An 11,985-nucleotide genomic window follows, 5' to 3' on the forward strand; every position below is an offset into this window, starting at 1 on the left:
TGCTTGGAAATCATGAGCAAAACAGTAAAATTTGCAGTGTGGTTATTTGTAAGGTCTTACCGAAAAGTTGGAGCAGACAGCTTTACATCTTTTTTTTTTTTTTTTTTTTAATTAAAAGCTACTCTCAGCTACTTTGCAGTCTTCATCCATTCCTGCTGTCCACCAACACAGCTTCAGCTCCATGGACATATGGTGGAATGGGAGAACAGTGCAGAAACTTACTGCTCACAGCCAGTTGGGTTTCTCTCATTTGTTCAACTGTGTATATTTGAACAGGAGAAAACTCTGGGAAAATACAGTTGCAGAAATGCTCTCCTGTCTTCTCCAGAGTGCAGAGAATCCTGTTTCTTTGTTCCCCTCCAAACTGAAACAAGTGGCAGCCTCAGGGGCAAATGCAGGTGGGACAGAGCTCTGGAGGTTCAGCTCCAGCCCTGTACTCTTTGTGAGTCCAACATACCAACTGGGGCATATCTGTCAATAAAAGGAGAGAAGACGGGGTTGAAAGAGCTCTTTGTTAATCCTGAACGGGAGCTGGGTGTGAACATCTGCTCCCTATCAGCTCATCGCTCACCTCCATACAGATGGAGGCAAGGTGCACCAAAGCAGACGCTGATGCTGGCCATTCCTTGGTGGTGGCTTGGCTTGGCCAGGACTGAGGGTGCTCAGAGGAGCAATTGCTGCTCCCCATCACTGCACACCAGGGCTGGGGGAGACAGCTCCCTCACACAGCTTACATGGAAAATTCGCATGCATCCAGCTATGTTAGGAATGTGGAAACTTTAACACACACAAAACACTTACTCATCATGACCACAGAGCTTCCATCAGCACCCTTCCCAGTAATATCATGTTTACATGCTTTGTTTGCTCTTATGATCCTGAGGCTGCCAGCGTCACCCAACTAAACCCCCAGGCTTTCAGGGTGGTCTGCCATGCTTTAGGCACTTGTGACAATCAATAAGCTACAAGGCACCCCTGCCTGCTCCAAAACAGTCTACTTGTTGTCATTCCTTGGGGAAGCTGTTCCAGATATGTTAATCCCTGTAAAACTATTATTCATGTCATACTCTTAAGTTCCTATATCTTGATAACTAGGAGGATAACACTGGGGGGTTAACATTTCCATCGGTATTTTTCACACGCAGTCTAGGTTTTGATTTATAAAGCAGAGTTTCTTGCTTTGCTTAGTTCAAATTCCTCGTTTTTCTTCAGACCCGATTCCTTTCTAGACTTTCACAGTTTTGCCACTTTCCATCCAAGAAAGCATTATGCCTATATTAATAACATATATACAATGCAATCTAGTATTATCTGTGGTAATGACTGCTGATCTGGTATAAGATTTTATGGGAATATCAGAATACATTTTTCTCCTCTCAAAAGTATTCTGCCTGAACACTTTCTACGACTGTACTAAAACAGCCGAGAACAAGTGCTTTTAGTATCAGAATGACTGATTATTTAAATCTAAAATTCCAATCAGAATATCTCTCCCCGCTATGCCAACTACCAAAGCATCTGTGGAAAGTATTAAATAATATACATAAAACATGAACCTTACGTATCCCATCCCCTCCTCGTTTCTGCACACATCTGTAGCTAAATGGGATGTACATTAAAAGAACATTACTAAGGTTTAAGGTCAAACACTTGTGTATTAGGAAATGCGTATTTCCTGTGTGTTGGAAACATGGGCTCCCTTGTGAATATGCAGTGATAGTCATTAATTTCACGATCACGTATTATTTTTTCCCGAGAACCTATTCAGCCCACAGAGCGATACTGTCACCTGAACGAGCAGCTATTCAGAAACATCTGTACTCCTCACAGGCCAACATGTAATCTGTGCCTCTTTAGGGACACTATTCAAAACCTTCTTCTGAACACATACCCATTTGTTATCTCTTCTATGGGACTTACCAATGTCATACTTGAGTTCTTAACAGATGAAAAGAAATTATTTTTCGCCACTGCCGTATGAGATGACATGATCTGAGGAGGCCTGTTTGACAGACAAGAAGCAGTAAGGTCACAAGTACCTGCTAATTCTGGTTGAGCCTCGGTTCATTCCCAATACTTAACATTACGCGGCACCGCAGATGTTTAAAACAGAGCTCCTGCTACTTTTGTGTGTGGCTGTGAGGGGTTAGGACTTAAAATCAGAAAGCACTGCCCCACATCGCCTGCAAAGGGAATAAAAAATTCTCACTTAGGGAAAAAACAGGGTTCAAGGAGCTCCACTGCCACGTGTGGCTCAGACTGCTGAGGGACCAGAGCTTTGGCTGCCAAAGCCAACACCGAATTTTCCTGTTCCAATGAGAGTTTAAAATTGATGATGGTAGGATGAGATCTCCTGTTCCGTGATGTTGATATAATAATATGGAGGAACAATAGCAATTGTGAAAATAAATGCTAATTACCTGTGAACTGAAAACAAAATGAAGCTTGACACTCTTCTAATCTGTATTTTGGCATTTAGAAATCTGGCCATAACTACACTGCCGAGAAAGAATGATATAAATTTGTAAAATAAGTTCAAGACATTAGCACCTCTCCCTCGCCTGACCAACAGGTTATTGAGTGCTAAGACTGGGATGGGAAATAAAGCTCAGCTTTTCCAAGTTTCAGGAGCTGAGGGCAATGCTTTAACAAAGTTATAAGCACTCTAAAATTATGTTAAACCCTCTTAATAATTAAGGTAGGTTATTAAGACAGAGGACAAGGTATTTTAAAATACTGACCGTAGTGTAATGATCCACATGCAAGTGGGAATCCTGTATGTCATGCAAGTCTGGTGCACTCCACAGCACATCTGCCCCCGGCTCTCCCCACAAGGGCTGCTGTAGAGCAGCTACTCACCCAGCACCAGCGGGATGGCAGGTGTGGTGTTCACTCCCATTTACGGAGGGGTAATACAGTGGTTAAATCACTTCTCCAGGAACACCGGTGGAGTCTACAGCAGCACCAGTGAAAGGAGGATGTACAGGAGGTCCTCACCCTTTTCCTGCTTTTGCTCTCTTCCCAGCACACCACCCAGCTAAGGAGGCTCTCTAGAAGCCATGAAAATTATGTGAATTGTTCACACGTATGTCTTAATTCTGTCTCTGGAAAAGCCTGATGTTTGGAGACTATGGAAATGTATCTATTAGGACCCAGAGAAAGAGCATCTGGGGCTATTTCTTGCGAGGGGGAGGGATGGGGTTTCAGAGACACTCCTGCTATGGTTTATGGCTGCTCGACCTTCTCATCCCACCAGCTGGGGAATTGCCTCAAGTCAAAACTTCCCTGAAGCAGAACTTACTTCTCTCGGGTAAATACATCTAAACCAGGAAAACTCCTGGATAAACACAGTAAAAGTATCTCATGCAAATCCGACATTAGCTGCTTTGCTGTTACATTATGTATGATTTGTTAGTGCTCGCAGTAAGAACAAATTGCATGTCGGGGGTGTTCTGCCATCCATGAAATCACGTGCAGCTCAAGGACGTTTCCTGCTGTAGGATGGTGTAGGGAACAGCCTTCAGTGAGCAAGAACGCATGTGAGAAGCCAAAAATCAGCATTCAGAGCCCACAGCTTTAACTCCGGTATTTTGTCTAAATTCCTAACGCTGTTGTGCATTCCTCACTCGTACAAAATCCACACAAACATCTTATGAAGTACTGCTATCCACAAGCATCAAAGACTATGGGTCCTTAATCTGGATGACAATAGAGGATTGAAATTCAACAAAAAGGAAGATTTGTTTTGAAATTTATTTTTTTCAAAGGCCCATCTGGATTTGAGGAAACATCCAGAGTTGTATTAATTTGATCTGGCTCTGAACTCTTATCTGAACCAGGCTCATCTGAAGCTCCATTGAAATTTGTGGGGAAGATCCTATTGAATTTATTGTGCTTTGGCTCAGAGTGAAATAATTTCTAAACGTTGTTTGAGAATATCCTGCAGACAAAAAGATTTCATTTTCAGTTCCTGGAGGTTAATTATGGAAATTCGTTATAGAGGATCAGTGGTGCCAGTTGCTGGGGAGAAGTAAAACTATTTGGTATCAAATTGTAGCCTAGAGCTGGATAAAAATTTTCTGACAGAATGGATTTCCATCAGAAATATTGATATGCTGAAGGCAACATGTTTTGCAGAACTGCTTCAATTTCAGTGAAATTTGGTAGTAGAAACTTTCCGATACGAAGCTCCCTGCTGAGGTTACGCCATTCTGATTTAACCTTTTTTTAATGAGATAATTCAATTTCAAGGTTTGTTTATAATATATTTTCTGGAAACATATAAGAAATGTGTAAACTTGAACATTTTGACCTTAGCCAAAGAATGAATTTAATTTCACAGGGAATTTTGAAATCCTTTTTCTTTAATCACATTTTGGGGTGGAAAAAGTAACTGGAATTGTGCAATCCTCAATTCTCACCCAGCTCTGGCCTATCCCAGTGGGTGCTGGGGGCCAAAGGCAGACGCTGGGAACAGATTCCAGGGCAGAGTGAAGTGGATTAGGTCAGTACTGCATGTCCTTACCCATTCCTGTGAATGCTGCATTTCACAGGGCTTCCCTGAAGGCAAAGCGGCTTTAAATTATTGCTGAAGAGCAGAAAGAACTCGGCAAATAATAAATGGGGTTTGGTTTTTTGGTCGGGGTTTTTTTGGTGTTTTTTTTCTTTGGCTGCAGTACCACCGAGGTAGTTTAATTGTCCCGAGGAAGTTAAAACTTTTTCTCTTCTCCTCAAACTGCTGCGGGCTGGAGCTGTGCTCCCCACCCCTTCATACCACACCAAGCCTCAAATATTCGGTGAACCAAAGCTTTCCTGGCTGCACAAGCATACTTGTAATTCTTGCCCATGTGAATGAGTAACAGCAGCGTCCAGGGCAGCAGCACAGACCCTCAGAAACATAGCAAGCATTTTTTTGGTGCCATTTGAAACTCTTAACACGCTTCGGCGTTGATTTTTATTGTTATTTTCTGTCCCATAGGCCCATATGGCCTTTCCCACCATAAAGTCGCGGGGCCGAGTTCTGGGCTGAATTTCGCCGCTTATTAGGCTTGTGAAGCGGATAGCTTTAGCCTCGTGGGCAACTAGCACCAATCTGTGATTAATCTGGCTTCGATCTGCAGAAAAACCTCAGGAATTTCAGGGTGGAAAGCAGTAGGGTTCAGCAGAATGACCACGGGCACCCATGTGGGTAAACCACCCGCCGGCTTGCCCCAAGCAGCGACGACCAGCAAGCGGTGGGGTTTGCATGTGTGGAGCCCAGCGCTTCTGTAAATCAAATAGCAGAGAGGAGAAATGTCTGCAAGAAGCAGTGGTGAGCAGCATTTTGCAGTGCCACATGGGGATTTGGGAGCTGCATGGGCATCCATGGGAACTGGGCATCTAAATCTCTGGACCAAAGTAAGAATAACAGATGCTCGACCTTTCTAAACTCCCTCCTAGACAATCACTGGAAAAGCAAAAGCTTCTAGCACAAGTCCTTGCCCCCAAATTTCTAATTAACTAGAATTTTTGAGGCAGCTTCTGCATGGCTGCGGGTGTCAGCACCGAGGGATTACTGCTTCAGGAGGAGCCAGTCTGCAGGGCTATTTGAGTGAGGCTGCAGACCAGAGCTGCAATAAAAAAATGAGATTTAAACCAAGCCCTTGGGTGAGACAGGACATTTCTGGGTCATGGTGACCCTGGCCTCGATTTTCACCCACGCTGCCTGCAGCCAGGAAGATGAAATGCAGAGGTTTGCTCCGTTTCTTTACTTGCTTCGAGATGCTGTAGAGGTGCATAGAGGGATGTAACATGGCCAGCTCGGACACCTGGGCTCGTTCTGCAGTGTGGCCAGGACATGGAGCTCAGAAAGCGCCAGCATAGATGGAGAGATGGTGGTGGGCATTGGGCTGGGGGTCCTACGGCTGCCACTGCCATCCCACCCCAGGACAAGAGCCTGTACCACCTTAGCAGCTCCTAAACCAGATTAGGCTGGAAAAGTGTGAATGTCTGTGGGTTGTACACGTTGACTGCCTTCAGAGAGAAGCAAATGTGAGGCTCATTAAGCAAGTGTTGGTAGCAGCAGGTTTCACACACTTTCCACGCTGAGATTTCCATAGAGAGGGAAAGTTAGTCCCTCTAATTAAATGACTCAGAAAAGACTAACTGGTCTTCTAATGCATTTTGTATTTGGTTTTGTAGGTAGGTGTTTTCAAATGAGTGACTCAAAGTTTTAAATCTCTTCTTCCTACACTGCTGTTTACTAAATAAAACGAGCTTTATAGGAAGGTTACAGAAAGCAAGGGCTTCTGGAGCAGCTTCACTTTATTTGCAGCATGATGTGATGCTGTGTATCATAAAAGAAGCATTGGAGGGGACCTGCAGGACACTGCTGCTTCGTCCCTTTACCTCCCAATCCCGCAAAGCAGCGTGTGGGCTCCATGCCAGTCAAGACAAGGACTCTGGGGCTTTCTGAGCCCCCGCGGGGCAAGTGTGGCTGGGTTTGTCTGCCTTGCTCTGGGCTCCACACAGCGGAGCAGAGGCAGCAGCAGGGATGCCCTGGGAGAGCGGGGCTCAGGCATTGCTGCAAGATTCCCCATGGCCTCTCCAGACCCAGGAACAGACTGGCAGTGGCAGCAGGAGTAAGTGTACCTGACTCCAAAATTCTCACTGCCTCTATTGGATGCCTTAAAATTTAATTACTCAGCTTAGTTCTTTCATATGGAAGGCAAGACTGAGCAGTAAGAACCAAATCCTGTCCTCAGATAAAACCATTACATCAGCCCGCTTTCAGCAGCCTAGAGCTGTGCCTTCCCCTTTGCATAAGCCCGTGCTCAGCACATCCAGGTGAGGGGCTGCACACGCTCGGCTGGGTATTAACACACAGGTTGGATTTCAGCTGGAACATGTATTTGCAAAGTCAAAGGAAAGCCTCATTTTTTCACCATAAAAGGTAAGGAGCGAAATTCCAGAGCTGAATTTACATGTCCTGCTGCTCCTCAACGTGGGAAAAGAATGCTGCGTCCTCCCACATATCTGCTTCCCATCCCAGGTCTTCCTCCCTCCGACTTGTCCATGCAAGTCAAACCTTTTCTGCCATGAGCCAACAATTAATTTTAAGTATATAATAACTTCTCATAAAGAAAGATACATCAGAAGCCAGGTCTGGCTCCCTCAATGCTTACATAGTTTTTCTCCTACTGTATTTTCCGAAGTAATTGGAGCGGCCCGTAGTTTTCACAGGTCTGGGGGGACATCTGGCACAGAAATCTCTTCTGACCTCCCGCCTAATAAATAATAATGGGGAGAGAGGATTATCCAGCAGCTGAGCTTGTTCGTGCCACGGTGTGGGGGTTTGAGAGGATATTCCTGGTGGGAGTGGGATGCCTGTGTGGGGTCAGCATCCCTGCTCAGGTGCTTGGGGTCAGAGTCACAGCACTGCTGCGCAATTTCATCCCTGTGAAAATCAGCAGGGCATGGACAGTAAATCTTCAAAACAAAGGGATTTTGGAATCGAGCTTTGGAAGTACGTTATATGGGGAACGAGAAGGATAGTTTTGCAACAGTTTTCTCCTGCCAAAATGAGCATGACAGAGAGGCTGGTGTGCTGACAATAATGAAAAGCTAATTTTAGACACTAAAATGGGGTAAATTCTAAGTTTTCTTGAATCTTCTGGTCCAAGTACAAAAGAGACTTACTGTGTTCCTGGTTCTCCTGCCAGTTTTCCAGTGGGAGCTGGGGCAAGCCAGTACATGTCCCTGTGCCTCTTTCCTTATCTGAGGCTCGTAGTAACTCCCGGGCTTACAAGGGCACCGGGAGGGTGAACCCATTGCCACCACCTCCAGCAGAGCTCTGGTGCCTCCTGGGGTTCAGCTGGCAAACGTGGTGGGTGGCTCTGCAGCCTCCCTGCCAGGTCCTTGCGAGCTGCTGGCAGGAGCCCACACTGCCCAGAGCTGCTTCCCCCAGCCCCGCTGCCCTCCCTCTGCCTGGCAGGTTTAACCCAACCGTGTCGGTTGAAAATGTCAGAAGCACCTTAAGGACCCATGCTTCAAGCCCAAAAAAGCTTAAAGGCAATGATCAAATGGTCTTCAGCCCAACAGGCCTCCTGATGAGGAGCTGGAGACAGATGAACAAAAGCAGGCGGCTTTTTGCGCTCAGGTGGAGGCTGCAGGGAGGCAGGTTGTGTTGTTGGAAGGAAGATGGGGTTTGTCAAGTGGCATTGGGTTTAGTCAGTCAATAACAAGAGAAGAATATTTACAAGCTTTTTAGCTGAACGGTGCTTTTGAGCCTGCAAAGCCACACCAAGCCCAGCAGGAGTGATGGCCACCCTGGGGATCCTGATGCACCAAGGAGCCCGTCCAGGCTGTGGTTTGCTCTTTGTCCCCAAGACAAGGAGACACTAAATGCGAGTGAGCTGACCCCTGGCAGTGGAGAGCAAATCTTTGTAGGGAGCACCCAGGGAGCAGAGCCTGGGCCAGAGGATTGTAGCGCAAACCTGTGGTGCTCCAGGAGAAAGAGGTGCGCGCTAAGCTGTTTTTACAGAAGGGATGGCAGCTGGGAAAGGGTGCGATTCACACTCATTGGAGGGTAAGCTGATGTACCAGCAGGCAGAGCCGGTCCCCTGGGCTTGGGCAAGGAGACAGATGGCATTTGCTGCACTGGCATCCTTTCTCCAGTGCCAGCTTAACCACACCTGGAGCTTGTGGGTGCACCAGACGAGCCAGCTCATGTCCTGGCGGTTTGAAAGCCGCAGTGAATCAACCCCAGAGAATTCCCAGTTTCCTCGATGGAAGATTTATTGCTTGTGTTAATCTGGAGAACATCAATGCCTGGCTGCCATGGAGATCAAGGAACTGCATTTTACAGGGGTGGTGGCTCCCTGACCGACCCCAGGGAAGTCCCCCACAGGGTGGCAGTGCCACCAGCACAGCTGGATCAGGAGCACAGTCTGTGAAAGGGCAACACCAGGTTACTCCCCCCTGTGCCAGAGCTTTTGAGTAACACAGCACCAGCTCCTGATGTAGAAACCTCTTGGCATCAAATAACACTGTAATTACGGGAAAGCCAAGGGGAATTTTCCCATGTTAAACCCTACCTGTGCCTAGGTCCAAGCAGATGTGAGGGGGCTGCATGAGGAGGGAACAGCTGTCAGGAGACAGTGGGGCTGCCCCCGCGCTGTAGTTGAGTGCATTCGTGCTCAACAGGGACGTAGGTAGGGAAATTGGCTTTGCCTGTTGTGAAACCCCATTCAAAGTGTTTGCAAAGGCACAGAGTTGCTTCTTCACTGGGGTTAAGGCCAAGTGCCCTCTCTTTCCTGGCAGCATGGGGCTGGCTGGGCTGATGGGAACCCTCCTGTACTGCCCATCCCTTCCTGGGGCAGGGCGAGCGTCTCCCATACTGTCTGCAGGAGCTGCTGATGGAGCCATCTTAATTTGTCAGCTCTTCTGGATCCCTTCATAGGAGATGCTTGGTCACTGGTTTTAGTGATCCCCCTGCAATGCCAGAAGATGGAGGAGTATCTCCTGCGGACCACTGTGCTCTGGAGACCATTCGACCTAAGGGACTCACACTCCCTTATTCCTTCATTTTACTCAGCCTTGCAAAATGATATTGAATTTTCAAAAGGGGGTGAGAGGGATGATTAATAGGGATGTGGAAACAAAGTCGAGCAACTCCCAATGTCTCAAACTCTGGTGGGTATAAGACATCCCAAGCACTTCATGGGAAGACAGAAATACCTGGGATCTCAGCAAGAAGCACCAAGAGCCTGGGGTACCCACACCCCCCCATGCTGCTTGTGGGGCATAAAAGCCCAAGGGCTTGGGGATGAGCCACAAGAGGGGTTTGACTTATCTAGGAAAGCCCAAGCTTTCACTTAACACGACGATGTCAGGATGAGTGCCGGGGAGGGCGACGTTCCCCTTGTGGCGGCGGGACGCCAGCCCTTGCGTATGAAGCAGCCCTGCTATTTATTTAAGAGACTCTCCCCCAAGTGCAACGTAAGCAAGGAAAGTGGCCTGGGCTAAGAACCAGGGTGCTAGCGGAGGGATCCCTATCGCTCCTCTTCCTTCCTCTCCTGGCGGGTGGGAATCCCCCTCCCAGCCCTCAAGCCCTCCGGCTGCCATGCAGTCAGTGACATCAGCACATTCCCAGCAGCATTCCCGTGGGCACTTTGTTAGCTTTGCACTGAGTCACCCTTCAGCAAACAAGAAAGATAAGAAAATAAATGGCAGCATTCCAACCAGCACAGATGCTGGTTTATTTTGAACTACAGAAATAATTTATGCACTAGAGGAGGGATCTCCTCCTCCCAAAAGTCCTTTTTCAAAAAGTCCCCTATTTCTCCCTCGCTGTCACCATTTTCCTGCGGCAATCCCCTATCATGTCAAGTGTGTTCACTGTAGGTACCTTAAAAACAAGGAAGGGCCAGAACAAATATTTTGTTGAGAACTGAACAGAGCCAAAGCTCCAGAGGGATGAGAAGAGGTTTTGTTTTATCGGAAAGGCAAACATTATCTTCATGAGCAAAATGCTGTTTTCCCTCTTGAAACTGCCTTATGAAAATGAGGCCAATGCGGTTTTCATTTGCAACACTAATTTGATGAACTCCAGCGGGTTAATGATATTGCCGTATTTAATTAAAGCAGCCATTAGCCTAGCTGAGCCCCTCCTCCCTAGCAAGGACCTGGTGCTTTGGAAGCACTGCCAACCCATGGCACTGGAGCCCAGACTCTGGCCAGAAGTGTGGGACAGGATGGTTTTATGGGCTTTACCACCCTGTCCCCTTCTTTTGGTATCCGTGACTGATCTTGGAGTGTCACCAAGCCCTGAGGTGCACTGGGGCTGTTGAATCTGATGTTACTTATCCCTTGAGAACTCAGACAGCTAATGACCATGGGCAAGGAGTAGGGGCACAGCCCCAAATCCCTATTTCAGCCCCATTATTTGCTAGGTCAGTGTCTGTACCAGCTGAAGTCCGAAGCAGGGATCTGATTGTCCACAATGGTTTCTCAGGCACATGTGCCTTTGAGCTCAGGTTGGGAAACCAGAGGCAAAGGTTTTGCATTCAGTGTTCACAGTGCCAGCAAGGTGTGGAGGGGCACGGCCACTCTGCTCAGCTCTTGCCAGATCTTACTGACAACGAAGAGGAGCCTGAGAGCCTCGGAAATCAGATCAAGCAATAAAAGCCCTGGCAAGCCCTGAGCAGCCATTCCAGCTGTAGTCCTGATTTCTCCAGACTTAAAGTGAACCAAATACAGTGGCTGCCATTGCTTTTCCCAGTAAGTGTTTGCTGCAGAAAGATCCCAAACGTGACATAGCTGCAAAGTGTGACTCACTGCTTGGGTTACCTGGCATGACGTGTGCGCTCTCCATCTCCGTTTACACTGCAAATCTCATTTCTGACCTGGTTGTCATCTAAGTGCCTTGTTGATAACTTTATGCTAAATTACACCTTCCAGCCCATGGGCGTGTGCGTGGTGCCATCTCAGCCATGCTTCTGCACTGGGCAGGGAAGCAGCGGTGGGAATGCTGACTGATGGAAAGTTGGAAGAGACCAGCAAATCTCCCTCTGTCAAACCTGGGAATGTTGGCTCTGGCTTTCTTCTCCTTCCCAAAAACCTTAGGCTTGCTGCTTAGGCTCACCCTGGCCTCTCCATGGGTTTATGGGCAGGAATATTGCACCATTTCCAGCTCTTACAGAGAGGATGCTCTGGCTCATGGTATTAGTTTTCCAGTCCCACCCTGCATCCCTGCTTGCAGATCAAAGTCTTTACTAAAAAGTTGTTTCTTTGCTTGGAAAATACACATGCTTTCTTTTCTCATTTGAGTTCTCTATGTTAATCCAAGTAGGACAATAATAATAATAATAATAATAATCTACTACAAATCAGTGTGATATCCATGCAGGTTCCTGATCTCCTGTCACGTTAGCTGCTGCAGTGCTAATCTGCCAGTGGGATGCCTGCCAGGAAACCTTGCGGGGTGAGTAGCCTTCACAAGTATCC

General features: G+C 47.1%; 1 long non-coding RNA gene across 1 annotated transcript in view; it reads left to right on the plus strand.

Annotated features, from left to right (window-relative positions):
- Positions 1–11,985, plus strand: part of LOC308068829 — a 29,715-nt gene that overhangs the window by 1,142 nt on the left and 16,588 nt on the right. The window contains exon 2 of the long non-coding RNA XR_013930150.1: positions 11,888–11,962. This is a non-coding gene — a long non-coding RNA (uncharacterized lncRNA). The remainder of the gene's footprint in view (positions 1–11,887; positions 11,963–11,985) is intronic.

This window comes from Falco punctatus (genome assembly GCF_963210335.1).
Source record: "Falco punctatus genome assembly, chromosome: 8".
Taxonomy (NCBI): Eukaryota; Metazoa; Chordata; class Aves; order Falconiformes; family Falconidae; genus Falco; species Falco punctatus.